Consider the following 25,946-nt stretch of genomic DNA (forward strand, 5'->3'; position numbering starts at 1 on the left):
CATTGAGCTATTAAGACCATTTTCTCCAGAATTCAAGTAAAGAATATGGTTTAGCAGTTCTCGAGTTGAAGCAATGTGGAATCTCAGTTGTGCAGAGCCCAGTTGTGACAGTCCTAATGCTCACGAAGCTGTTTTTGTTCCTTGTCTCAGTAGTTGCTTGTTCCCAGCAGGCTCACGATTTCTTTCACAGGTGGTTAAAAATGTCCTTGTAGAAATCACATTCTTTTTTTTTTTTTTTTTTTTTTTGAGACGGAGTCTCGCTCTGTCGCCCAGGCTGGAGTGCAGTGGCGCGATCTTGGCTCACTGCAAGCTCCGCCTCCCGGGTTCACGCCATTCTCCTGCCTCAGCCTCCCGAGTAGCTGGGACTACAGGCGCCCACAACCGTGCCCGGCTAATTTTTTGTATTTTTAGTAGAGACGGGGTTTCACCGTGGTCTCGATCTCCTGACCTTGTGATCCGCCCGCCTTGGCCTCCCAAAGTGCTGGGATTACAGGCGTGAGCCACCGCGCCCGGCCAGAAATCATATTCTTTTCCTAGTGCATAGCAGATAGTTTCAGAATCTAATTTAGCAGTTGGCTCTTAATATTTCTTGAGTCTTCGGTGTTTCTGGATTTCATTTATCTCTTTTTGGGTGATGTAGACATCTTTCCTTTAGGATTCCAACTGAAGCCACGCATTTGGGATGTCAGCTAACTGCCTTCACCGCGTTTGTGTTGGGCTGGATTTCCTTGACACATCTTTGGGGTTGAAACACTTTGGCTTCTAACAGTGTGCTTTGGAGCTTTTGGAAAGATGAATAATTGATCATTGTTTTGGTGGTCTTTAAATTGTTGTAAACTCATAGGTAGGGGGTGATTCTTACCAACTAAGAAGTTTTATTTTGAACAAAAGAGACAAAAAGAAAAGAAAAAAAAGGACACATTGGCTGGTGAATACTGAATGTTCCAGAGGACTCCATTTAAAAGTAGTTTCTATGCTATAATGTTGAGTGAAAAAGTCAGTCGCCAGGATATGGATTAGGATGTGACTTTCGTAAAAAGTAGGCAAACAAATTGTAAGTTAACCTCTGGGGAGTGACAATGAGGATTTGTTCACTCTGAACTCTACATGTTTCTGTATGGATTGATTTTTTTAAACTTTTTAATTACAAGTAGGTAATAAAGCAAATCCAGACTAAACACAAAGCTTGGTTCTATTTTAAGAGGACTCATCTGGGAATGGATGATAAACTTTTTATTGTCTTTTTAAGGCAATTTGCCATTTGCCCAATGCAAAGTTTACATGTGTCTAGTTTATAAATTGTTAATAATCCTAGAAACAATTCATTTTGCTTGCTAAAAATTAAAATTGCATAGCTGTTTACACCTGCTCAATAAAGCCAGTAATCTAACCTTAAACGTCACTGCGAGTTCTCCCTTCACCTCATAATTTTTTCCCAATTCTATCCTAATGAGGTTAATCACCTGCGCGCACACACTGCCTAAGCTGGTTATTATTCTGGACTCCCAATGGTAATTCATTCTAAGAACCTCGTGGAGATACTCTGTGAACTAACATAGGGCCTTTCTGTTTCTTTAGCATTTCTTGACTGTGAGGCTCTCAGCTGCCTGGGACACGGAAAGTCATTAGACTTCACTTGCTTCCTGGGAATAGCATCATGCCATGATACCAACGTGCTGCCTTCCTTCCTCTTTCCTCCTAAATGAACTTCCTTCATGCAGTTGGCAGTTCTGTCCTCATCTTCAGGATGTCCTCTGGGGTTCCTGAACTCAATTTAAGAAAAATGCATTTAGAGTTCGAGACCAGCCCGGCCAACATGGTGAAACCCTGTCTCTACTAAAAATACAAAAATCAGCTGGGCATGGTGGCGTGCACCTATAATGCCAGCTACTTGGGAGGCTGAGGCAGGAGAATTGCTTGAACCTGGGAAGCAGAGGTTGCAGTGAGTCGAGATTGCGCCACTGCACCGCAGCCTGGGTGACAAAGTGAGATTCCGTCTCAAAAAAAAAAAAGCATTTAGTTCCCTTTCCTGAGTCGCTGAACATTTGAAAAGGTGGGGAATGTGTGGATATTGTACAAGAATCGGTCAAATCAGATTGTGTTAGTCTAAAATGGAAAAATAACTCTGACTTCTTATTCAGGCATTTGCCAGCAGATTGCCTCTCCCAACTCTTTCTTATAAAAGGAATTTCAGGAAATATGTGCCTTAGGTAAGTGATGTGTTATTGATGCGAGGCCCAATTATGATTATGCTCGTGGAGGAAAATAGTTCTTCTATTTCACAGACTGTGGAAACCTGCCTCTGATTAGGTTGACCCATATGAATTGCCAAATTGAGCTACCAAAAGGGCAATTTCCCCCAGTTCAACCTAAGATTGCTTATTTGCTGAGTTGTAAGCGCAGGAAATACGTGTCTACATTAAGAAAGGACATGAGATGGGTGTGCTCTAAGGAAGCTAGGCATCCCTTTTTTATTTGAACCTGTCTCTAATGGTTAGTGTTTACTTAGTTGACACTTGGTTTTTGCCTCACTAGCTTTCAGAAAGTATCTAGAGCAAAATTCGTTGCCTAGCAACATCTTCCAGCCCAGAAGGGTTGGAGAATGGGTCAGTGATTAACAATTATATACAATCAAGTTTAAAAATGCTTAGCAGCCAGCAACATTCCTGCTCTGACCACCAGGAAGCATCAGCATTCTACTGCCCTGGGTTTTGGGCTATTGTAAGTAAATTTATTGCAGTTGTGATCTTGACCTCACGGTGGCAATTAAGAAAAACTGTTCTGGACTGAAATAGGCTCATGGCGCCCCTCTGTGCATGGATCGATTTTGCAAAAGCATCTGACACCCATCATTTGGTTGGCTGCCTGTCTGGACACTCATCCCCTTGGAAAACGAGAAGAGAAAATGAAGAATCTGGATATTTATGATTGTTGTCATCTCAACAAATTGGCCCCTATTAGTGAATCTGTAATTTACTAAAGAACAAGTACACACAAAATGAGTGACAACAGCTCCCTTGCTCAATCCAGATCGTTCTTTCAAGAATTACCAATGCAGTGCAGATGTTCTTCCTGAAATGGCCCAAGCCCTTAATCGTTTCTCTTCCTTCCGTTCCAGCAAAAGAGAAGACAAATTTTGCATCAGCCAGTCCTTACTTAATCTTTCTGTCAGCACAAATATCGATGGTGTAAATCGTGAAAATGGCAGTAAAGCTCGGAGACGTTTTTATAACTCTGGCAAAGCTAATAATGCACATTTCATTGTTGAGAATCATTGAGTTTAATTGGCTAATCAATTTTTAGGCCCTTTCCATTTGTATTTTGTTTAATCAACAAAAATAAATCGCCCTGCCAACCTTGAAAGACCCAAGTTGGAGAACAGTGGCAGATATTTCGTTTGTCCTGCTAAAAGTGCTTTTCCAACAGAAATGTCTTAATTGAAGATGATTTATATTCAGAAGTGCTGATGTTTTATCATTTGTCTAAAGAAGGAAAAAGCTGTGTAAGCAGGCAGTAGGCAGCCGTTTTAGGCATTGTTTTAGACATTTGTCTACACTCTTTATCCTTCAGATGTTTATATAAAAATGACCTGCCCTAGCCTTTCTTGCTAATGATTTGGACATCACCTCATGAAGTGGTTGTCAAGTTGTTCCCATGACTTTCAGTTAGAATCAGGATTTGCTGAGAACTCCAGGCCCAGATCGTTTCGCTGTTTTCTCTGCTTTTCCTGACTCCTGCTCTCTGGGCCATGGCTGGAAAATGGCTGACGTCTCAGCATTGGAGGACAGGCCACATGGGTGTGCCCTGGTTAAGTGCGCTGATTCTTGGTTTCTTGGCAGGAAAACATCACTATTTCCGGCTGGTCATGATGTCTCAGGGCACCCTGGGGCCTTGATCTGGGTAGGTGACATGCTTTCTGAGAGTTGCAAGAATGTAGTGTTTGCTTTGATTGCCTCCTTTGCACCCCAAGGAAGGGGAAGAGATGGAGAAAATAACATTTATTTAATACCTACATGGTGTAGTCTCATTTCTTACAACAATTCCAGGAAGTGGTCAAATCCTATGTAACTGGTGAAGAAGATGAGTTTCAGAGAACTTCATAACTAAAATAGCTCACAGCGCCGGATGCAGTGGCTTACTCCTGTAATCCGTCATCCTAACACTTTGGGAGGCTGAGGAGGGGGGATCGCTTGAGCCCAGGAGTTTGAGACCAGCCCGGGCAACATGGAGAAACCCTGTCTCTACAAAGGAATACAGAAATCAGCTGGATGTGATGGCGTGCACCTGTAGTCCCAGATACTTGCGGGGCTGAGGTGGGAGAATCACCTGAACCTGGGGAGGTTGATGCTGCAGTGAGCTGTGATCACACCACTGCACTCCAGCCTGAGAGACAGAGTAAGACCTTGTCTAAAACTAATAATAATAATAATAATAATAATAAACCAGCTCACAGTAACTTATGTGTGGAGTGGCTGCAGTTTGAATCCTGTTCTGTTGGTCTCTAATTGTCTTCCCATTTCACTGGCTGCAGGGAGCTGGAAAAGTTCCCCTCCCTACCCCAAACAGGTTTTCCCTGTAGGGCTCCCAGGCCGCAGGAACTGAAGAATAATAAAGGCTAAAGGTTGGCCAGGAGCGGTGGCCTGTAATCCCAGCACTTTGGGAGGCCAAGGTGGGTGGATCACCTGAGGTCGGGAGTTTGAGACCAGCCTGACCAACTTGGAGAAACCCCATCTCTACCAATAATACAAAATTAGCCGGGCGTGGTGGCGCATGCCTATAGTCCCAGATACTCAGGAGGCTGAGGCGGGAGAATTGCTTGAGCCTGGGAGGTGGAGGTTGCAGTGAGCCAAGATTGCGTCATTGCACTTCAGCCTGGGCAACAAGAGCAAAATTCCGCCTCAAAACAAAACAAAAAAAGACTAAAGGTTTGTAAGTGCTTGTTGTTTGCCACTTTTCCAAGAGCTTCATATATATTAATTCATTTACACCTCACTTGCCTGTTAGCTGCTGCCATCCTTATCTTACAGATGAGGAAACTGAGGCACAGAGTGCCTGGGGCTGGACCAAGGTCGCATGGCTAAATGTTGAGGGAACCAAGATTTGAATCCAGGTGATCTGACCCAGAGTCCGTGCTTTTAGGATTCTACCTTTCATTGACTGTATCCTTACTGGTTTAATATTCTCTGATAAGATTTGGATACTTGTTCCCTCCAAATCTCATGTTGAAATGTGATCTCCAGTACTGAAGGTGGGGCCTGGTGGGAGGTGTTTGGGTCATGGAGTGGATCCCTCATAAATGGCTTGGTGCCGTCCCCATGGTGATGAGTGAGCTCTCCGTTAGTTCACGGGAGAGCTGATTGTTTGCCGAGCTTGGCACCTCCTCTCTCTTGCGCTCTCTCTCGCCTTGTGACATGTCTGCTCCCCGTTGGTCTCTGCCGCGAGTGGAAGCTTCTTGAGGCCTCACCAGAAACAGATGCTGGTGCCATGCTTCTTGTGCAGCCTGCAGGACCGTGAACCAAATAAACCTCTTTTCTTTATAAGTTACCCAGTCTCAGGTGTTTTTTTATAGCAATGCAAGAACAGACTAATGATTCTTCAAGTCTCCAGTGCACCGAGGCACCAGCTAAGGTGACAGAGGAAGGGAAAATAGTGATTTGATGGAACTTATTTCAGACTTTGTTATGGACAGTGGAGGCCACTGATTTAGTGATTGTCTCAATTCCTGGCTCACTCAATGATCTTTGACTGTACTGGGACCCCTTTCCTGCTACTTTTTCTCTCCACTTCTGATTGTTTTCCTTGTGTGCCCCTGCTAAAGGTTTATTTTCCATGAGTCCCTCAGACTGACGGGAGGCCAGCTGTGCTCCAGGGGCCACCAAGAAGCCAACATACTGACCTGAAAATTACTCCCAAGGGCAAAAAAAAAAAAAAAAAAAAAACCAACCTTAAATCAACCTGCATCTAATATGTAACTCAGCAATTTCTAAGCCATGTTGGTTTTTTTTTTTTGAGATGGAGTCTCGCTCTACCGCCCAGGCTGGAGTGCAGTGGCGCTATCTCGGCTCACTGCAAGCTCCGCCTCCCGGGTTCACGCCGTTCTCCTGCCTCAGCCTCCAGAGTAGCTGGGACCACAGGCGCCCGCCACCACACCCGGCTAATTTTTTGTATTTTAGTAGAGATGGAGTTTCACCATGTTAGCCAGGATGGTTTTGATCTCCTGACCTCATGATCCGCCTGCCTTGGCCTCCCAAAGTGCTGGGATTACAGGTGTGAGCCACTGCGCCCGGCCGCCATGTTCTTTTTGTAAGTGAGTAATTCTCGGAAGCCAACAGAATGGGAAAACCACAGAAAATGCCTGAAACTCCACAGCATCTTTCTGTTTACCGAGGCCATTCGCTTGCCAGCCCCAGACCATGCATCTTTGATACCAGGGTCAAGTGATGCCTGGATTGAGCGAGGGATGAGGAAGAATTTCCACATTTGATTGCAGTGGGAAGGCCCACAGCAGGTCAGATCAATTACTATAATAACGGTGAAAATAACTGCAGAGGACAATTTCTGATAAGTACACCATGCCAAGCTCTGTTCGAAGCATTCTGCATTTCTTAATCCTTAATCCTCCACCAATCTTGTTAGCTAGATGCTGTTATTATCCCCATTTAATAGATGAGAAAATCTATGTTAAACGCGCATGTCTATTGTAATTGTATGAACGTTAAGTTACGAAACCCATCTTAGGATCAAGGCCATGTGGTAGTAGGCTCATGGGCTGGTGGTGCCAGTGTCTGAAGCACAGAGGTCTCTTTGTTAAATGGTCCTTGGAAACTCACTGAAACATGCGGGACATATGACAGCCAGCATCTATTGAGTTATTGCTGCACACCAGATGCTGTTTTTATTTATTTATTTATTTATTTTCGGACACAGTCTTGCTCTGTTGCTCAGGCTGCAGTGCAGTGGCATGATCTCGGCTCACTGAAACCTCTGCCCCCGCGGTTCAAGCTATTCAGTTCTCCTGTCTCAGCCTCCCGAGTAGCTGGGATTGCAGGCGTGTGCTACCCTGCCCTGCTAATTTTTGTATTTTCAGTAGAGATGGGGTTTCGCCATGTTGGCCAGGCTGGTCTCGAGCTCCTGACTTGAAGTGATCTGCCTGCCTCAGCCTCCCAAAGTGCTGGGATTCCAAGTGTGAGCCATCGAGCCCAGCGCAGACACTATTCTGAGAACTGTCTTTGAATTTATTTATACCTCACAGAAACAGTACTATGATTATGATCATCCTGATTTATAGATGAGGAGACTAAGTCACGGAGAGATGATATAACTTGCCCACGGCCATCCAGTCAGTTCATGGCAAGACCCAGCGTCCACCAAGGCTCCCCATCCAGGCTCTTAACCACAGCATCTCTGTGCCTGTGAGCTGAGGACACTGGCACAGCAGGAAAAGGGACCGCGGCATGGGAGGTGGAGACCATCGTAGAGCTCCCTGTGGACCCAGGACTCCCACCCCTCTCAGGTGGCATTGCCTGCTGGCTTGCCACTCCCTTCATTAATTAATTATTGCCTGCTGGCTTGCCACTCCCTTTATTAATTAATTAATTATTATTATTGTTATTTGAGACGGAGTTTCGCTCTTGTTGCCCAGACTGGAGTGCAATGGCGCGATCTTGGCTCACTGCAACCTCCGCCTCCTGGGTTCAAGTGATTCTCCTGCCTCAGCTTCCTGAGTAGCTGGGATTACAGGCAAGTGCCACCACGCCCGGCTAATTTTGTATTTTTAGTAGAGATGGAGTTTCTCCATGTTGGTCAAGCTGGTCTCTTAACTCCCAACCTCAGGTGATCCGCCTGTCTCAGCCTCCCAAAAGTGCTGGGATCACAGGCCTGAGCCACCTCACCTAGCCCTTGCCACTGCCTTTGGGCAAGGGCCCTGTGGAACTGGGAAGTTGATTCCATCAACTTCCCTTGTCACCTGCTGTTTGTTTGTACCCATGATCACCCCTGCAAGGAAGAAAACAGAAGAACTTTGATACTTATCCTAACACACTTCTGAAGGCATTTCCTGGGTCTTGCTGACATACAAAGCACATTTTCTACTTTATACCACAATAGCCCTATGAGGTTCATTCTGAATGATTGTGTCTGTGTGGTAAAGGGGGAACCGAGCCTAGTGGGAGGGAGCTGCTGATCCTCCCAGCATAGCTCCCGAGGGGCGGATATGGGCTCCAGAAGGGTTGACTGCTCCCCACCCGGGGCAGGAATCTGCAGACAGCTCCGGGCTTCGTTGTGCCCACCTGGGCATTTCCTGTGTGGTCCACTCTGCTGTTCTGTTGTCTCCTGAGTGTTTTTTCCCTCCTGGTTTGCTGCCTGGAGGCTCTCAGCAGCCTGGAAGTTTTCAGAACAACACGATGAGATTTTCCCCAGCCGGGGAACTGTTTTTGCTGTTGCTTGTGCATCCGACACCTGCTGGGCTGATGAGCTTTGCAAATGTCACTGAGTGTTGAGAGGGAGCTGTGAGAGATTTGCAGGAATGCACCATCCCAGCTGCCCCCTCCGGGGTGGGCGGTGGCCGGAGTTGGGGGGTGGTGCTGGTCCTTCCTCCAGCCCAGCACCCCTTGGCAGGGGAAGAGGTGCCTTTCCTGCTCATGGAGCTGACCTGGGTGCCTGCCACGTACCAGTTGCTCGCTCTTCTCATGGGGAGACAGTGGCTGTTTCTACGTGGTTTTTCTGGCAGCATTGTCTCTTAAAATTTTTGGTAACCTTTTGAGGATATAGAAACATTTTGACCTTTTCCTTTCTGGATTTCTCTTTTCAGAAAAATGCACACATACATACACACAATTTTGTGTAGAAAATTCGAAGTTTTAGCCAGGCGTGGTGACTCATGTCTGTAATCTAAGCTACTTGGTAGGCTGAGGCAGGAGAATCACTTGAACACGTGAGGCAGGGGTTGCAGTGAACTGAGCGTGCCACTGCACTCCAACCTGAGTGACAGAGCCAGACTCTGTCTCCAAAAAAAAAAAGAAAAAAAAAATTCAAGGTTTTCACTGACACTCTTACACGTGGAGTCTCCTCAGACAGTGCTCCACACCTACCCCTACCCATGCCTGAAAATCTAGCTTAAAAATCAGGTTCTCTGTTTCTTTCCTCTCCATTGAGGGCAAAGATAGAAAATCGAATTTGAAATTCTCTGCCCCTCTTCTTCTACTGTTGTCAGTCAGAGGCTTGGCAGGAAAATATGGCACAGTCACAGGTGACAGAAGAGAGTCACGAGACACGGTGTTTTCACAGAGTTAAGAAGAGCAGACTGGCTGGGTGCGGTGGCTCATACCTCTAAGCTTAGCACTTTGGGAGTCTGAGGCAGGAGGATTGCTTGAGCCCGGGGAGTTCGAGACCAGCCTGGGCAACATAATGAGACCCTGTCTCTATCAATCCTCCCCGCTGCTGCCCAAATTAGCCAGGTATGGTGTGGTGGTGTGTGCCTTTAGTCCCAGCTACTTGGGAGGCTGAGGGGCAAGATCATGTAAGCTCAGCACGGGAGTTCAAGACTGCAGTGAACTATGTTCGTACCACTGTACTCCAGCCTAGGTGACAGAATGAGACCCTGTCTCAAAAAAGACAGGGATTGGGTCCCCTGGGGCAGCAGGAGGAAGCCCCTTTGTTCCCTAGAACTGAAGCCTGAGAGAAACAGGGACTTGAGATGAAGAGAGCTCCAGGTGCTGCTGTGGGGAGGAAGCAGGGTGTCAGTACTCCTACTGTCTTGACCCTCCTCCTACCCTCATCCCTGCCCTGGGTGCCTCGCCAGGGCCAGAAGGTGAGGAAGGGCAGCCTCTCAGGCACAGATCCCAGGGGAACGTCACCTGAAGGGCAACCCGAGAGTGTTTAGCACATCGCCCTTCTAGGTTCTTTTTTTTTTTTTTGAGACAGAGTTTTGGTCTGTCACACAGGCTGGAGTGCAGTGGCGCCTACCCGGGTTCTCGTCATTCTGCTTCAGCCTCCCGAGTAGCTGGGACTACAGGCACCCGCCACCACGCCCGGCTAATTTTGTTTTTGTATTTTCAGTAGAGACAAGGTTTCACCTTGTTAGCCAGGATGGTCTCCATCTCCTGACCTCGTGATCCACCTGCCTTGGCCTCCCGAAGTGCTGGGATTACAGGCGTGAGCCACCGCGCCTGGCCTTTTTTTTGGTTTTGTTTTTTGAGATAGTCTCACTCTGTTGTCCAGGCGGGAGTGCAGTGGTGTGATCTTGGCTCACTGAAACCTCCGCCTTCTGGGTTCAAGCGATTCTCCTGCCTCAGCCTCCCAAGTAGTTGGGATTACAGGCATGCACCACCACGCCCGGCTAATTTTTTTTTTTTCTATTTTTTGAGTGGAGATGGGCTTTCACCATGTTGGCCAGGCTAGTCTTGAACTCCTGACCTCCAGTGATCCACCTGAGTTGGCCTCCCAAAGTGCTAGGATTACATGCGTGAGCCACCATGTGTGCCAACCCTTCTGGATTCTTAAATCACTTCTGCCCAGCAAGTAGATCGCACTTTTGAGATCAAGGAAGGCAGTTGTATCATCTTTATTTATTTCTACTTTTTTTTTTTTTTTTTTTTTTTTAAAGAGTTTTGCTCTTGTCGCCCAGGGTGGAGTGCAATGGTGTGATTTCGGCTCACTGAAACCTCCACCTCCCAGGTTCAAGCAATTCTCCTGCCTCAGTCTCCTGAGTAGCTGGGATTACAGGTGCCTACCACCACGTCCAGCTAATTTTCATATTTTTAGTATAGACGGGGTTTCACCATGTTGGCCAGGCTGGTCTCGAACTCCTGCCACAGGTGATTCACCTGCCTTGGCCTCCTAAAGTGCTAGGATTATAGGCCTGAGCCACCGCACCTGCCCTATTTTTACTTTTATTATTATTTTAGAAATGGATATTCTGTAACCTTGAACCCTGAATTCGAGCAATCCTCCCACATCAGCGTCTCAAGTAGCTAGGACTAAAGGCATGCCACCGCACCTGGCTAATTTTATTATTTATTTATTTATTTATTTATTTATTTATTTATTTATTTATTTATTTTTTGAGATGGAGCCTCACTCTGTTGCCCAAGCTGGAGTGCTGTGGCACGATCTCGTGTCACTGCAACCTCTGCCTCCTGGGTTCAAGCGCTTCCTCGGCCTCAGCCTCCCCAGTAGCGGGGATTATAGGCGTGTGCCACCATGCCCAGCTAATTTTTGTATTGTTATTAGAGACAGGGTTTCACCATGTTGGCTAGGCTGGTCTCTAACTCCTGACCTCGTTACCCGCCCGCCTCGGCCTCCCAAAGTGCTGGGATTACAGGCGTGAGCCACGGCGCCCGGTCTTATTTTTATTTTTTAAGAAACAGGGAGTCTCACTCTGCCACTCAGGCTGGAGTGCAGTGTTGTGAACGTAGTTCATTGCAGCCTGGAACTCCCAGACTCAAATGATGCTCTTGCCTCTGCCTCTGAAGTAGCCAGGGCAACAGGTGTGTGCCACCACGCCCACTTAATCTTAAAAAAAGTTTTTGTGGAGATGGGGTCTTGCTGTGTTGACCAGGCTGGGGTCAGCTTTAAATGCTTTCCTTTGGATTTGGGGATCATGGAACTTTGTTTAACTTTGCTAGGGTAATTTAGTAATTCTGTTAGTGATCGCAGGCTTCCTGGTTTTTGCCAGAGGCTTTTAAATTCAGTCTTTTAGTTTCAGTTTTTGTTTTTGGCCTATTTTATTTGTATGCTTGTCATTACAAGGCCACTTTGAAAAGCATCATTATCTTCACGATGATGAATCAATCTGCCTCGGTATCACAGGGAATTGTATGTAAATTGCTCACACAGCATTATGTGCAAACGTAGTTTCCTCTTATTGTATGGTAGCTTGATGTTTAGAAACGGCCATTTCTAGATTTTGCAAAAAAGCGCAATAATTATAATTATACTTGGGAAGAAATGGAGAAACTAGAAGGTGTTATGCGGTGTCAGGTATTACCGGGCACCAGCTATAACTCACCCCGCTGAGCTTGGGTCTGGGAAAGCTGGGACGTCTGGATTCTGCTCTTTGCTCTGCCTAGTACTTCCCTATTGCCTTGGGCACCACCTCGAGGTATCAGGAACTCTGTTTGTCCCTGGAGTTACTATCACGGATAAAGACTTGCTCCTTGACCAAACTTGAATCCGGCTTCTCTGAGCCCCCTTCTCAGCTAGACCTTTAGCCCACCCCCACCTTCCAGGCTTTCCCAGCTAGTTTTAGCAAGAATCCTGCTAAAGTTAGAGAGCTGCTAGATGAGTTTAGAGAGATATCCTCTATTCTGGATGTCTGATCACACCTGATCAAGTTCCTAGTTCCTATCCTTGTTGTCTAAGTCAAACTGCCTTCAGCAGGAATCCTGTTCAGTTGATTTAGCAAGACTCCCCCTGACTTTAATGTCTCTTCTTAGTAATTTCCCCTCCACGGACGCCACCCCCTGCTCATTGGCTACAGATCTCCAGACGTCTTTGCTGTATTTGGAATTGAGCCCACTCTTTCTCCCTGTTGCTATGACCTTGACACCTGTTGTAGTAATCCTAAATAAAGTCTGCCTTACCATGTGTAAAAAGTGTCAGAATAATTTTTTGCTTTGACGTGACCCATCATAAAACCTTGGAATTGATTGGGATCCTCAGACCTCTAGTTCAGCCTCGCCTGATATCAAGACCTGTAAGGGGATCACTGCTCACTGCCAGGGGCCCAGTCACCGCACTTACAGGCTTGTTCTCATGGTTAAGAAGCCCTGCCTTGGTCTCAAGCCTGAAGTCTGCCTCAACTTTTACTCATTCGTCTTAATTCTGTCTGTCTTTGAAACCTGTTTCCTCCCTTATTAAGATAATATATTAGCTTTTAAGTAAGTATAGTGGCACACGCCTGTAGTCCCAGCTACTCGGGAGGATCGTTTGAGTGCTGGAGTTTGAGGCTACAGATCATGCCACTGCATGCTGCACTTAAAAATAAGTAAATAAATAAATAAATAAAAATAATAAAATAAAATAAGAATATATTAGCTTTGAAAATTTTAACCTTTTTTTCTTTTTTCTTTTTCTTTTTCTTTTTTTTTTTTTTTGAGACAGGTTCTTACTCTGTTGCCCAGGCTGGAGTGCTATGGTGCAATCACGCAATCATGGTTCACTGCAGCCTTGACCTCCCAGGTTGAGGGAATCCTCCCACCTCAGCCTTTCTGGTAGCTGGGACTACAGGTGCACACCACCGCGCCAGGCTGATTTTTTTCATTTTTATTTTTAAATTTATTTTTATTTTTTTAGGCAGAGTCTCACTCTGTCCCCCAAGCTGGAGTGCGGTGGTGCCATCTCAACTCATTGCAACCTCCGCCTCCTGGGTTCAATCAGTTCTCGTGTCTCAGCCTCTCAAAGTGCTGGGATTACAGGCGTGAGCCACCGCCTCTGGCCATTTTTTTGTTTTGTTTTCGAGATGAAATCTTGCTCTATCACCCAGGCTGGAGTGCAGTGACTCGATCTTGGCTCACTGCAACCCCTGCCTCCTGAGTTCAAGGGAGTCTCCTCCCTCAGCCTCCCAAGTAGCTGGGATTACAGGTGCACGCCACCATGCCTGCCTAATTTTTTTATCTTTAGTAGAGACAGGGTTTCACCATGTTGGCCAGGCTGGTCTTGAACTCCTGACCTCAAGTAATCCACCCACCTCAGCCTTCCAAAGTGCTGGGATTACAGGTGTGAGCCACCGTGCCCAGCCTGTATTTTTTATCTTTTGAAGAGACAGTGTTTTGACGTGTTGCCGAGACTGGTCTTGAACTCCTGGGGTCAAGCAATCTGTCAGCCTCAGCCTCTCAAAGTGCTGGGACTGAGGGTATGAACCACTGCGCCTGGCCCAATTTTAACCATCTTAAGAAAATAAAAATAAAAATAAAATAAAAACGTATTACTCATCTTGTTTCCTTGAACTGGATTCTGAGCCTGGTTTGAAACTGTGTTGCCGACCTGGGATTATTGTTAGTTACTGTGGAAGGCTGTTAGGGTGATGCACCGGGGTTGACTGTGTGGACTCCATCTTTGTTTCAAGGTCGTGGATGGTTCTGCTCCTCTGCTTCTAATTTTAAGGCCTTTGTTTCTTTCCTCTGCTATTAGCAATGGCTGTTGCTTCCTCTGGTAGAGTTTTATAAATGACGCATTTCTTTTTCTTCTATGGAATAAAATGGATGGGCTTTGTGGAAGCTGTTTGTCACTCAGAAGTTTTTTTTGTTTGTTTGTTTTTCTTACCTTCCAGGTTGATGGTCGCGTTCCAGATGTAAACAGCTTCAGAAGCCTGACCATCATATGGTGAACAGTTTACACTCTCATATACGCCCTGTCACGTGCTTTGAAGGACTTTCTAGGGGCATCAAGGGTACGTGAATACATTTGCTTTTTCACTTGTCTATTATCTAGCCCCAAATCTGTGCCTGCTATTTGTTGATTTTCACCCTGTTCTTTTTTTTTTTTTTTTTTTGGAGACAGAGCCTTACTCTGTTGCTGGAGTGCAGTAGCACTATCTTGGCTCACTGCAACCTCCACCTCCCAGGTTCAAGCCATTCCCCTGCCTTGGCCTCCTGAGTAGCTGGGATTACAGGTGCCCGCTACAATGCCTGGCTAATTTTTGTATTTTTAGTAGAGACGGGGTCTCGTCACATTGCCAAACTGGTCTTGAACTTGTTACCTCAAGTGATCCGTCTGCCTCAGCCTCCCAAAGTGCTGGGATTACAGGCGTGAGCCACTGTGCCCGGCCTCTTACTTCCTTTTTAACATGACGCTATTCTGGTGGAAATGAGGCAAGAGCAAAGTCAGGGAGACCAGTTAGGAGGCGACAGTGATGAGGGTGCTGGCAATGTAGCCGGTACTGGCGATGGGCTGCTGGTGGTGGAGATGAGGCAGATTCTGGAACCCTTTGAGGGTCGAATTGGCAGGGAATTTGCTCTGGGCGGATTGTGAGGTATGAGGGGAAGATGTGTCCAGGAGAGGGAAGAACCCATGTATTTGGGGTTTGTGAAGTGACAGTGGTTGATCACGGCTGCTCTGGGCTCTTCTTGGCCCTTCAGCAGGTAGGAGTTCAAAGCTGGAGTGCAAAGGCTTATTGTCTGAGCGCTCATTGAGTAATTGATTAGTTCCTGGGTGGGGTAATTCCCTGGTAGACCAGTTACCTCATTTGAATTGGGGACCACAGCCTGTGTCCCCAGCCCTGGTGTGCTGCTAGACACAAGAAGAGGCAGGCTGGCCCAGAGTGGTGGCTCATGCCCCTATAATCCCAGCACTTTGGGAGGCCGAGGTGGGTGGATCACCTGACGTCAGGAGTTTGAGACCAACCTGGCCAACATGGTGAAACCCTGTCTCTACTACAAATACAAAAATTAGATGGGTGTGGTGGGAGGTGCCTGTAATCCCAGCTACCTGGGAGGCTGAGGCAGGAGAATGGCTTGAACCTGGGAGGTGGAGGTTGCAGTGAGCCAACATTGCGTCACTGCACTCCAGCCTGGGCAAAAGAGTGAGACTTGGTCTCCAAAAAAAAAAAAAAGTGGGTTTAGGCAGGCAGTTTGGAGAGGTCACTATAGAACTTCTAGGGGGCCGGGCACTGTGGCTCACGCCGGTAATCCCAGCACTTTGGGAGGCTGAGGCCAGCGGATCACGAGGTCAGGAGATCGAGACCATCCTGGCCAACACGGTGAAACCCGGTCTCTACTAAAAATACAAAAAAACTAGCTGGGCGTGGTGGCGGCGCCTGTAGTCCCAGCTACTCAGGAAGCTGAGGCAGGAGAATGGCGGGAACCCGGGAGGCGGAGCTTGCGGTGAGCTGAGATGGCGCCACTGCACTCCAGCCTGGGCGACAGAGGGAGACTCCAGAACCTCCAGTGGACATGCAGTTCAGGGGACAAACTCCACCAGAGAATGTCGCTGCTTCTATGAGGGAGAGGCCCTCGCGTCTTGAGAGTTGTGGTTGTTGAGAAACGATGCCTCCCTCGTATTAGATTGGTGCAGAAGCAATTGCAGTTTTTCCATTACTTTCAGTGGCAAAAACAGCAATTACTTTTGCACCAACCTAATACCTCTAGACTTGGTTTTTGTCTTACAAGAATACTCCTGGGTGTAATCGGCTATGCCTGGTGGATACATTCGGATCAACTGGATCTCTTTGCTTATTCCTGCTGTATTCTTATAGGAGTGTCTTAAGTGTGTCTCTGCTTCACTCCTCCTTTCTAGCCCTCTGAGAACTAGAATAGGGGTCAGCAAATCACAGCCTGTGGGCCTGTTTCTGTAAATAAAGTTTTATTGGAACACAGCCATACTCCTTTGTGTACGTGTTATCTGTAGCTGTGCTTTCTTGGTACCATAGCAGAGTTGAGTAGTTGTGAAATATGGCCTATAAGGCCTGAGATCATTACTATTTGACCCTTTATTTTAAAAAAAACTTGGTGATCTTTGGGTTAGAAGAGACACAAAGGATAAATAAGGCTATAGTAGATGGATCACACAGAAGTACTCCTTGTCCTGGACACACTGTTCAGCCTTGGTACATGTGGATGTGAAATTTGTAGCTCACAAACTGTGGCTTAAAAGTATCAAAACTGGCCGCACATGGTGGCTCATGCCTTTAATCCCGGCACTTTGGGAGGCTGAGGCAGGAGGATTGCTTGAGCCCAGGAGTTCGAGACCAGCCTGGGCAACGTGGAGAGACCCCATCTCTACAAAAATATAGAAAAATTAGCCAGGCGTGGTGGCGCATGCCTGTGGTCCCAGTTAGCCGGGAGGCTGAGGTGGGAAAATCACCTGAGCCTGGGAAGTTGAGGCTGCAGTGAGCCATGATCACACTACTGCACTCCAGCCTGGACAATAGAGCGAGATCAGGTCCATACACACACACACAAAAGGATCGAAATTATTTAAATTTTCCTTATTTACTCTTGTAATGTGAGACATTATCCTTATATTTGAAATGTAATTCAGCATGGGTAGGTTCACACTAAATAATGGTGTCCTTTTACTTCATCGATAATTGAATGCTGGCAGTCCCAAAATTCAGCATTTTTAATTTTTTTAATTTTTATTTTTTTGAGAGAGGGCCTCTCTCTGTTGCCCAGGCTACAGTGCAGTGACGTGATCTTGGTTCACTCTAACCTCTGCCTGCCAGGTTCAAACAATTCTTCTGCCTCAGCCTCCCGATAGCTAGGATTACATACATGCACATCACGCCCAGCTAATTTTTTGTATTTTTAGTAGAGATGGGGTTTCATCATGTTGACCAGGCTGGTTTCGAACTCCTGACTGCAGTGATCTGTCCGCCTTGGCCTCCCAAAGTGCTGGGATTACAGGTGTGAGCCACTGCACCCAGCCTCAAATTCAGCATTTTGAGACCCGATTCGCTGTCCCCTCTTCCTTTACAGAGTAAAGCTTTCTCTTTCATAGGAGTATGCTACCATGTGGTTTGTTTTATTTGTGTTTGGTCGGGAGTTCCCCATGTTTTTATTGACTGTTTCATGCTAAGAGCTTTCAAAATAAGTAGACTTGTATTTTTTTCCCCCTAAATGGAATTCATCTTGTTTTATCTAAGTTATTCATTTTGTCCTTTGGCTATATTGCATGCTACATTATAATGGATGGCTATTGAATTCTTTATGTAAAAAAAATGAAATAGATTGAAAATTTAAAGGACTTCTTTTTTAATTGCATCTGAATATAAAAGCAAGAGTTTAATTATTAAAAATGGTGGAAGAGAAGAATTAAAACAGTAAAATTGCTTAGCAAAGATTCTGTTTTATAATGCATTCAGATATAATTGGTGTCATAATGTGTAATTAACAGTCTTTGAAGTGTGAAGCTTAAGTTTGGGTGGATGAAGGACCTCTTAGGATGTGGGGATGTCTATACTTGTTCTTTTTTTTTTTTTTTTTTTGAGATGGAGTCTCACTCTGTCGCCCGGGCTGGAGTACAGTGGCCGGATCTCAGCTCACTGCAAGCTCCGCCTCCCGGGTTTACGTCATTCTCCTGCCTCAGCCTCCCGAGTAGCTGGGACTATAGGTGCCCGCCACCTCGCCCGGCTAGTTTTTTTGTATTTTTTTAGTAGAGACGGGGTTCCACTGTGTTAGCCAGGATGGTCTCGATCTCCTGGCCTCGTGATCCGCCCGTCTCGGCCTCCCAAAGTGCTGGGATTACAGGCTTGAGCCACCGCGCCCGGCCTATACTTGTTTTTGAACAGTAGCACATCCTTTTTCATTTTTGTTTTTGAGACAAAGTCTTGCTCTGTTGCCCAGGCAGGAATGCAGTGGCACGATCTTGGCTCACTGCAACCTCTGCCTCCCAGTTCAAGCGATTCTCTAGCCTCAGCCTCTTAAGTAGCTGGGATTGCAGGTGCCCACCACCACACCTGGCTAATTTTTGTATTTTTAGTAGAGATGGGGTTTCACTATGTTGGCCAGGCTGATCTCGAACTCCTGAACTCAAGTGATCCACCTGCCTCAGCTTCACAAAGTGCTGGGATTACAGTTGTGAGTCACCACGCCCGGCCTGGAACAGTGGCACTTCCGAAGTGGTGCACAGATTGTGGGGTTTTGTTATCTGCCTTTATGTGTGTGTGGTCGAAGGAGATGGTAGAAGAAAGGCTAGGACAGAGGATCAGCCTCCGATGCTTGACCACCCACCCGCTACTGCCTGGGGTTTGTCAGGGAGGAGAGGACAAACTCATTAATATGGGCGGTGGCTTCAGCTTCAGATCTCAGGCTAACTTCCTGGGGAGTTGGAGTCTACAACGTGCCAGACTGGTCTGGGGCTTGCTGTGTAAAACCTGCAGAGGAGCCTTCTTGTTGCATTTTCTAGATCCACACCCTAACCTGGGTGTGAGTCCCCCATGGATCTTGTTGCCGTGCTGGCTGGGAATAATAAGTACGAGGAAAAGCACCCTGAGGAAAAAGACGGGAAGAGAATGGAACCTCAGGCTGAGAGTCTCAGCACCCGTTTTTTCCATGCATCATCTGGCTCCAGTTGGCTCTTTGAAGACTAGGAGACCGGAACACTCGAGAACACAAAATATGAGAGAGAGCATAGGAGGCAGATCTGAGCTTATATTCACTGTTACTCTGGTCCAAAAGTTCCTTGGCCATTTCTCCCTCTGGCCAGGCTTCTCCCAGGTGGTGGGTGTTCTTCATCACCCTCTGATGGTCAAATCCCAGAGTCCCAGCCTGTTGGAGAAAGTTATTAATAGCTTCACACCAGAGTTTCCGGTTGTGGACGCCATCTAGGGTGGAGTGGGTTGGGGTTGCAACACTGCCCAGCACCCTTACTGGAAAGAGACCACTAATAAATATCTGGGGCCTTTTCTCTTCTTTTGAAGTAGTTTTTAGAGTGTGAATTCGTCTCTGGAATATCTTCATTAATTGCAGATGTTTCTCTTTTTGGGTGTAAAATTTCAGTAAAATTCTTTTTTATTTTTTTGAGACGGAGTCTTGCTCTGTCGCCCAGGCTGGAGGACAGCGGCGTGATCTCAGCTCACTGCAAGCTCCACCTCCTGGGTTCACGCCATTCTCCTGCCTTAGCCTCCTGAATAGCTGGGACTACAGGCACCCGCCACCACGCATGGCTAATTTTTTGTATTTTCAGTAGAGACTGGGTTTCACCATGTTAGCCAGGATGGTCTCGATCTCCTGACCTCGTGATCCACCTGCCTTGGCCTCCCAAAGTGCTGGGATTACAGGCGTGAGCCACCGCGCCTGGCCAAATTTCAGTAAAATTCTTAGTGCAGTTGCCTCTCAGTTGGTTTTCTTCTTCATTCTTGTCTGCATAATGTCCATTCTCCACACAATAGCTAGAGGGATCTAAATAGTTTGCATCCAGAAGTTCAAGACCAGCCTGGGCAACATAGCCAGACACTCTCTACAAAACAATAAAAAGAATTAGCTGGGCGTGGTGGCACATGCCTGTAGTCCCAATTACTCAGGAGGCTGAGGTGGGAGGATCGTGTGAGCCTGGGAGGTTGAGGCCACAGTGATCTTTGATCTGCAGTCAGCCTGGGCAACAGAACAAGACCCTGTCTCAATCAATCAATCAATCAATCAATTAATAGCAATCAAGTCCCCTTACTCCTCTGGTTGAACTTCCAGTGGCTTCCCATTATAGTTTGTTTGAAAGCCAGACTTTCTGCTGGGACTAGGAGGCCTGAAGTGATTTGGCCCTGCCTCCCCCTCACCTCCTGTCCTCCTCATTTAGGGCACTTCAGATGCCTTCCTTCTGGGACTAGAATACAAGCAGCGTGCCTCTCCTGCAGGCCATCCCGCTGCATGCTCCCAGTACTCTCCCTCCAAGCTCTGCCTGGCCAGCCATTCACTTCCTTCAGGTCTTGCTCAAATATCGCTTCCCCGGGCAGGCTTCCCTGAGAACCTAAGCTGAAGGTAGCAGCCCTCTCCCCAGCGCCCGCCCTCCCCTCCCCTCCCCTTCCTGTTCCGGCTGTGTTCTCATCATGGCACTCACGGCCATCTGACTCTTTCTCATGGATGTAGTCATTGTCGGTTGCTCCCATTAGAGTAAAGGGTTCCCAAGGATGCAGGTGCCCATTGTCTAAATCAGTGCAGGTGCTGTCATTCAGAGACAGGCCTGCTAAGCGGGTAAATTCTTCAGCTGGACAGTGTCTGGTAAGTACAGTTTCCCAAGATGAACACATTGAGGGAATAGTTCAGATTCAGAAATATATATCATGGTCTATCTCGGTAACAAAACCAAACCAGGACAGTTTTCTTTTTTCTTTTTTTTTTTTTGAGATGGAGTTTTGCTCTTGTTGCCCAGGCTGGAGTGAAGTGGCGTGATCTTGGCTCACTGCAACCTCCATCTCCCAGGTTCAAGCGATTCTCCTGCCACAGCCTCCTGAGTAGCTGGAATTACAGGCGCCTGCCCGCTATGCCCAGCTAATTTTTGTATTTTTAATAGAGACGGGTTTCACTATGTTGGCTAGGCTGGTCTCGAACTCCTGACCTCAGGTGATCCGCCCACCTTGGCCTCCCTAAGTGTTGGGATTACAGGCGTGAGCCACCGCACCCGACTGATTGTTTTCTTATCGAACCTCATGTGTTAGGGTAGCCCACAGTGTGGAGGATTATAACGCGGGATGTCTGACTTCCTGTGGCTTCAGGCCTCAGTAGCCTCCCAAGTCTCCTTGGCCTAGTACCGTTTCACTTGGGTAACAAGGGGACTTGCCTATCTTAGGATCTCTCAGTTTCTGAACTGCTGACATTGTGGGCTGGATAATTCTTTATGGTGCATTCTGTGCCAAGTATTGAAGGATGTTTCAGCTCAGCCTTGGCCGCTTCCCTGTAGAGGTCAGGACACCCTCCTAGTTGGGACAACCAAAATGTCCCCAGACATTGCTAAATGACCCCTGGAGGCAGGAGGTTGGGGGACATAAGATCACCCTGGTTGAGATCCACTGGTTTAGTGAAACACCTGCATACCCAAGGTTCCACCATTAACCTTTTATACCATTCTGTATCATTTACCTATTAGTGTGGCTGAGATTTGCTAAAGTATAAGAAAGTGCTTTGAAACATAGCGTGTTATTCAAATTTAGATATGTTGATGACTAAAGTTTTCTTTTTTCATCTACATTTGTGGTCTCCATTCCTTTGTTATCGTTGTCTTACTTTTCATTTGTCATTTATGAAATATTTATCCCCTAACCAGAATACTGTTCTTCACTAATATATTTAAGTGTGTTTGATACTTAAAATCACAGAGAAAGTCTTGACTGGAAGGAATCTCGAGGGACCTTAGGGCAAACAGTAAATATTCTGTTAATGTCCTTGTCATGGCTGTCATTATCATGATCTTTCTGAATCCCTTTAATTTAAAGATGAGGAAGCTAAGAGGGACAGTGGTGCACCCAAATCTTGATTAATGGTAGAGCAATGACCATCTGGATGTTTCTGTGGAATTTACTTGCACTTTTGTTTTCTGTGAAGTTGGTGCTCGAATTAGCAGAGCTCTCTACCTCCTCCACTGAGCTCCCTGCCGGAGCCTGAACATAAAGTGCCGTATTCTGGGCCCATGGAAGATTTGTTAATAAGAAATTTTCTTTACAAAAAAAAAAAATGATCAGGGAGGAGACATGGGGAGTCAGTGAAAAAGAGGGAGAGAAGAGCATCTTAAACTGCAAAGATGTTGGACTGGAAAAGGAAAACTATGAAAAACATTGCAAAAAGAAAAGAAATAGAAGGAATCTGTGGAAGGAACTGAAGAATCAAATCAACCAAGTGCAATGTTGGATCTTGTATGGATCCTGATTTGAACACGATGACTGTGAGAGAAGGAGAGAGAGGGAGACAAAATCAGGGACATTTAACCAGGAAATGGTTAATTGGTGGTGTTAAGGATTTTTGGGGGCTGGGTGGGTACGATGATGTTTAGTAAAAGGTCCTTCTCTTTTAGAAATAAGTGTTGAGGTATTAATGGATGATGGAATAGGATGCTTATTTTCTTCAAAATAAATAAGCCAGTGTTGGGGGAGTATAGCGAACTAGGATTGAATAGTTGAAGCCATATTGTGAGTCCATGGGGATTACATACCTATCATAAAACATTTCCAAGTAACAACTTTTAAAAACATGAACGTTGATCAACTGTAGTACATCACAAACCTCTTTGCAACCTAAAACAATAAAGAAAGAAACAGTGTGAGAAATTTGCCAACTTTTTAATCTTATCTTAAAGGATCTTCCAAATGCAGCAGACGTTTCCCAGTTTTCCCTGGCAAAGGCCCTTTGCGCTGAGTGACAAGCGGATATGGGAACAGGAGCTCGAGGAAGCTCACCCTTGCCAGGGCGGCAGGGAGGCTGCTGGTCCTCATGTACCTGCTCCCAGGTTCCGCCTGGTCCCAGGTTCCGCCAGGTATGACCCCCTCTGTGCCAGCAGAGAACGCACAGTGACCCTGCAGAGCTGATAGGAGCGTCTTCCTTCCTGAGCCTCCTCTGTTTCTCCTACACCCTTCCAGAAATGATCTGTGGACCAACCTATCTTTTTTTGCAAATGTTTTATTCTTTAGATAATATACAAATTTTAAACAGTCACAGAAAAATGAGAATATAATGCAAAAGAGATTTCTCTTCCAACAACCCCCTTCTGGAACCACTTGAGTGTGGTAACATATTGACGCTCTGCTACCCTGGAATTCTCGGCATGTGCTTCCCACAACCAGGAACGTTCTCCTACGTAATCACAAGATAGTCATTGATATCTGGAAATTAACACGGACACATTACCACCCTCTAGTCCTCAGACCCCAGTCAGATTTCTCCTGTTGTTCCTGGAATGTCCTTTATAAGCAAAAGGATCTAGTTCAGAATCATGCATCACATGTAGTAGTTTCCTTCAATTAAGATCAGTTCCTCAGTTTTTCCTTGACAGCCATGATTTTCCTTAACACTTTTGAGGATGGCAGGCTATTGTTATTGTGTTCTAGAAGATTCCTCAATTTTGGTTTGCCCGATAATTTTCTCACAATTAGAATCTGGTTCTGCATTTTTGGCAGCAGCGTCACAGAATTGCTGTGTTCTAGCGCTTCCCATCTGGTGGTCCAGATTTTGTGCTGTTCTACTATTAACTCGTAGTTTACTGTGTCTTGTTCAGTGGCCTGTATTCCATTACTCTCATTCTACTAAAAGTACAGAAATTAGCCGGGCGTGGTGGTGGGTGCCTGTAGTCCCAGCTACTCAGGAGGCTGAGGCAGGAGGATAGCTTGAACCCGGGAGGCGGAGGTTTCAGTGAGCTGAGATCGTGCCACTGAACTCCAGCCTGGGTGACAAGAGTGAGACTCTGTCTCCAAAATAAAAAAAAAAAAATTAAAAAATAAAAAATAAAATTATTTTGATGCTCATATTCCCACTCATCTGGCTGAGAGCAGCTTGTTTCTCTGTGCTATCATTCTTTGAGTACTTCCTTACTTTCTAGCCTATGTTCTAGGCTCTTTTTTTTTTTTTTTTTTTTTTTTTTTTTTACCTGGATTTTCACTCTTGTTGCCCAGGCTGGAGTGCAATGGTGCGATCTCGACTCACTGCAACCTCTGCCTCTTGGATTCAAGCAATTCTCCTGCCTCAGCCACCCAAGTATCTAGGATTACAGGCATGTGCCACCATGCCCGGCTGATTCTGTATTTTTAGTAGAGGTGGGGTTTCTCCACATTGGTCAGGCTGGTCTCGAAGTCCTGACCTAGGTGATCTACCCCCACTCAGCCTCTCAAAGTGCTGGGATTACAGGCATGAGCCACCACACCTGGACTCTAGGCTCATCTTATTCTTTGCTTGCCCCAGCAGGGGAACCAGCCATTTCTCTAAGGAGTCATGGTTTCTTTTAGTTGACGCTGGGACATAGAAACCAAAATCTGGGCTTAAGGTGTGCTCATTGCTTATTGAGGAGTCACTGCCCCGAGACGCTCACTAGGGAGTTACATCTTCACACACATGAGTTCACACTGATGCCTTCAATTCTGATTCAGCTCCACAAGGTTCATTCTAGTTTTCTCCTTTTCCACATTTAAATGGCTTCTCCAGCAAGCAAAACTCTTCATATCTTTACTTATTTGGTTAATTATCCTTCATATCTTTACTTATTTGGTCAGTTGGCATGTATGTAACCAATCTCTTTTTCCTGGCTCTACCTCCTCCCACATGGATGCCCTCCTCGTCATGCTTGGCTTGGACATGTGTACTGGGCTGCTGTTCCACATGGCCCCTTCCTCACCTTGCTAGGTCGGGTTGGACACCCTACTCAGTGACACCATGGCCTCCCCTTCCTGTGTGAATGCCTACCTTGCTCTGGCCCATGTTAAGACTTCAGGAATGGATTGCTAGGAGAGTTTTTGTTTTATACATATATAAAAAAGATCATAGTACACATGTTGTTTTCTGACATGCTCTTAAAACTTTTAACCTTATGAAATCTCATGGGTATCTTACTATAGTAATACATGTAGACCCATCTCATTGCTTAATGACTGCCTTGAACCAGTTAGTAAATATTTTCCTGAGCATGTGTTTTGTGCTATGTATTGTTCCGAACTCTTGGAATTTATCAGCAAAAAATAGAGACAAAAATCGGTCTTTGTGGAGCTTGCATTCTAGCAGGGGGAGACAGAAAACAATCAACATAACAAATAGTAAATCTTATAGCATGGCAGAAGCTGATAAATGGTCTGGATAAAAGTACAGCAGCTCTTGAGGTAACTGAAGTGCAGTTAAAAATACATTGGTTAGGGTAGGCATTTATGGGAAAGGCTTTGGGCAAACAATGGAAGAAAATGTGGCTATGGAGGAAGAGCATTCTGGGAAGAGGTAATAACAGCTCGTGCTGGAGTGGGAGCAACAGAAATGTGGCCAGTGTGCCTGGACCAGGCTGAGCAAAGAGCGTATAGAAGGTTCAGTGAGGTCAAGCAGGCCAGGTCGTGTCGGTCTTTGTAGCACATTTATTTTTCCCCCTTTTTTGTCCATTTCCTTTTTAACCCATGAAATGTATTCATTTTACTACACTTTCTTTTTTTTTATTTTTAAAATTTTATTTATTTATTTATTTGGAGATGGAGTTTTGCTCTATTGCCCAGGCTGGAGTGCAGTGGTGCAATCTCACTGCAACCTCTGCCTCCCAGGTTTAAGTGATTCTCCTGCCTCAGCCTCCCGAGTAGCTGGGACTAGAGGCATGTGCCACCACGCCCGGCTAATTTTTGTATTTTTGTAGACATAGAGTCTCGCCATGTTGGTCAGGCTGGTTGTGAACTCCTGACCTCATTACTCACACATCTTGGCCTCCCTGCTGGGATTACAGGCGTGAGCCACCGTGCCCTGCCCCCTGGCTTCTTAATGGCTGTCAGCTGGAGGTCACCTCAGTGCTTAGAGGCCATTCTCACTACCTGTAGACACCCACAGTTCCTGCCACACAGCCCCTCCATG

General features: G+C 46.1%; 1 protein-coding gene across 15 annotated transcripts in view; it reads left to right on the plus strand.

Moving 5' to 3' along the window:
- The window catches only part of TIAM1 (TIAM Rac1 associated GEF 1), a 441,123-nt gene that overhangs the window by 80,405 nt on the left and 334,772 nt on the right, over positions 1–25,946 (plus strand). For all 15 annotated transcript variants that reach the window (XM_045389226.2, XM_074034149.1, XM_065541421.1 and 12 more), the window contains exon 2: positions 14,270–14,389. The gene's annotated coding sequence lies outside the window, so the exon portion shown is untranslated. The remainder of the gene's footprint in view (positions 1–14,269; positions 14,390–25,946) is intronic.

This window comes from Macaca fascicularis, chromosome 3, assembly GCF_037993035.2.
Source record: "Macaca fascicularis isolate 582-1 chromosome 3, T2T-MFA8v1.1".
Classification (NCBI taxonomy): domain Eukaryota; kingdom Metazoa; phylum Chordata; class Mammalia; order Primates; family Cercopithecidae; genus Macaca; species Macaca fascicularis.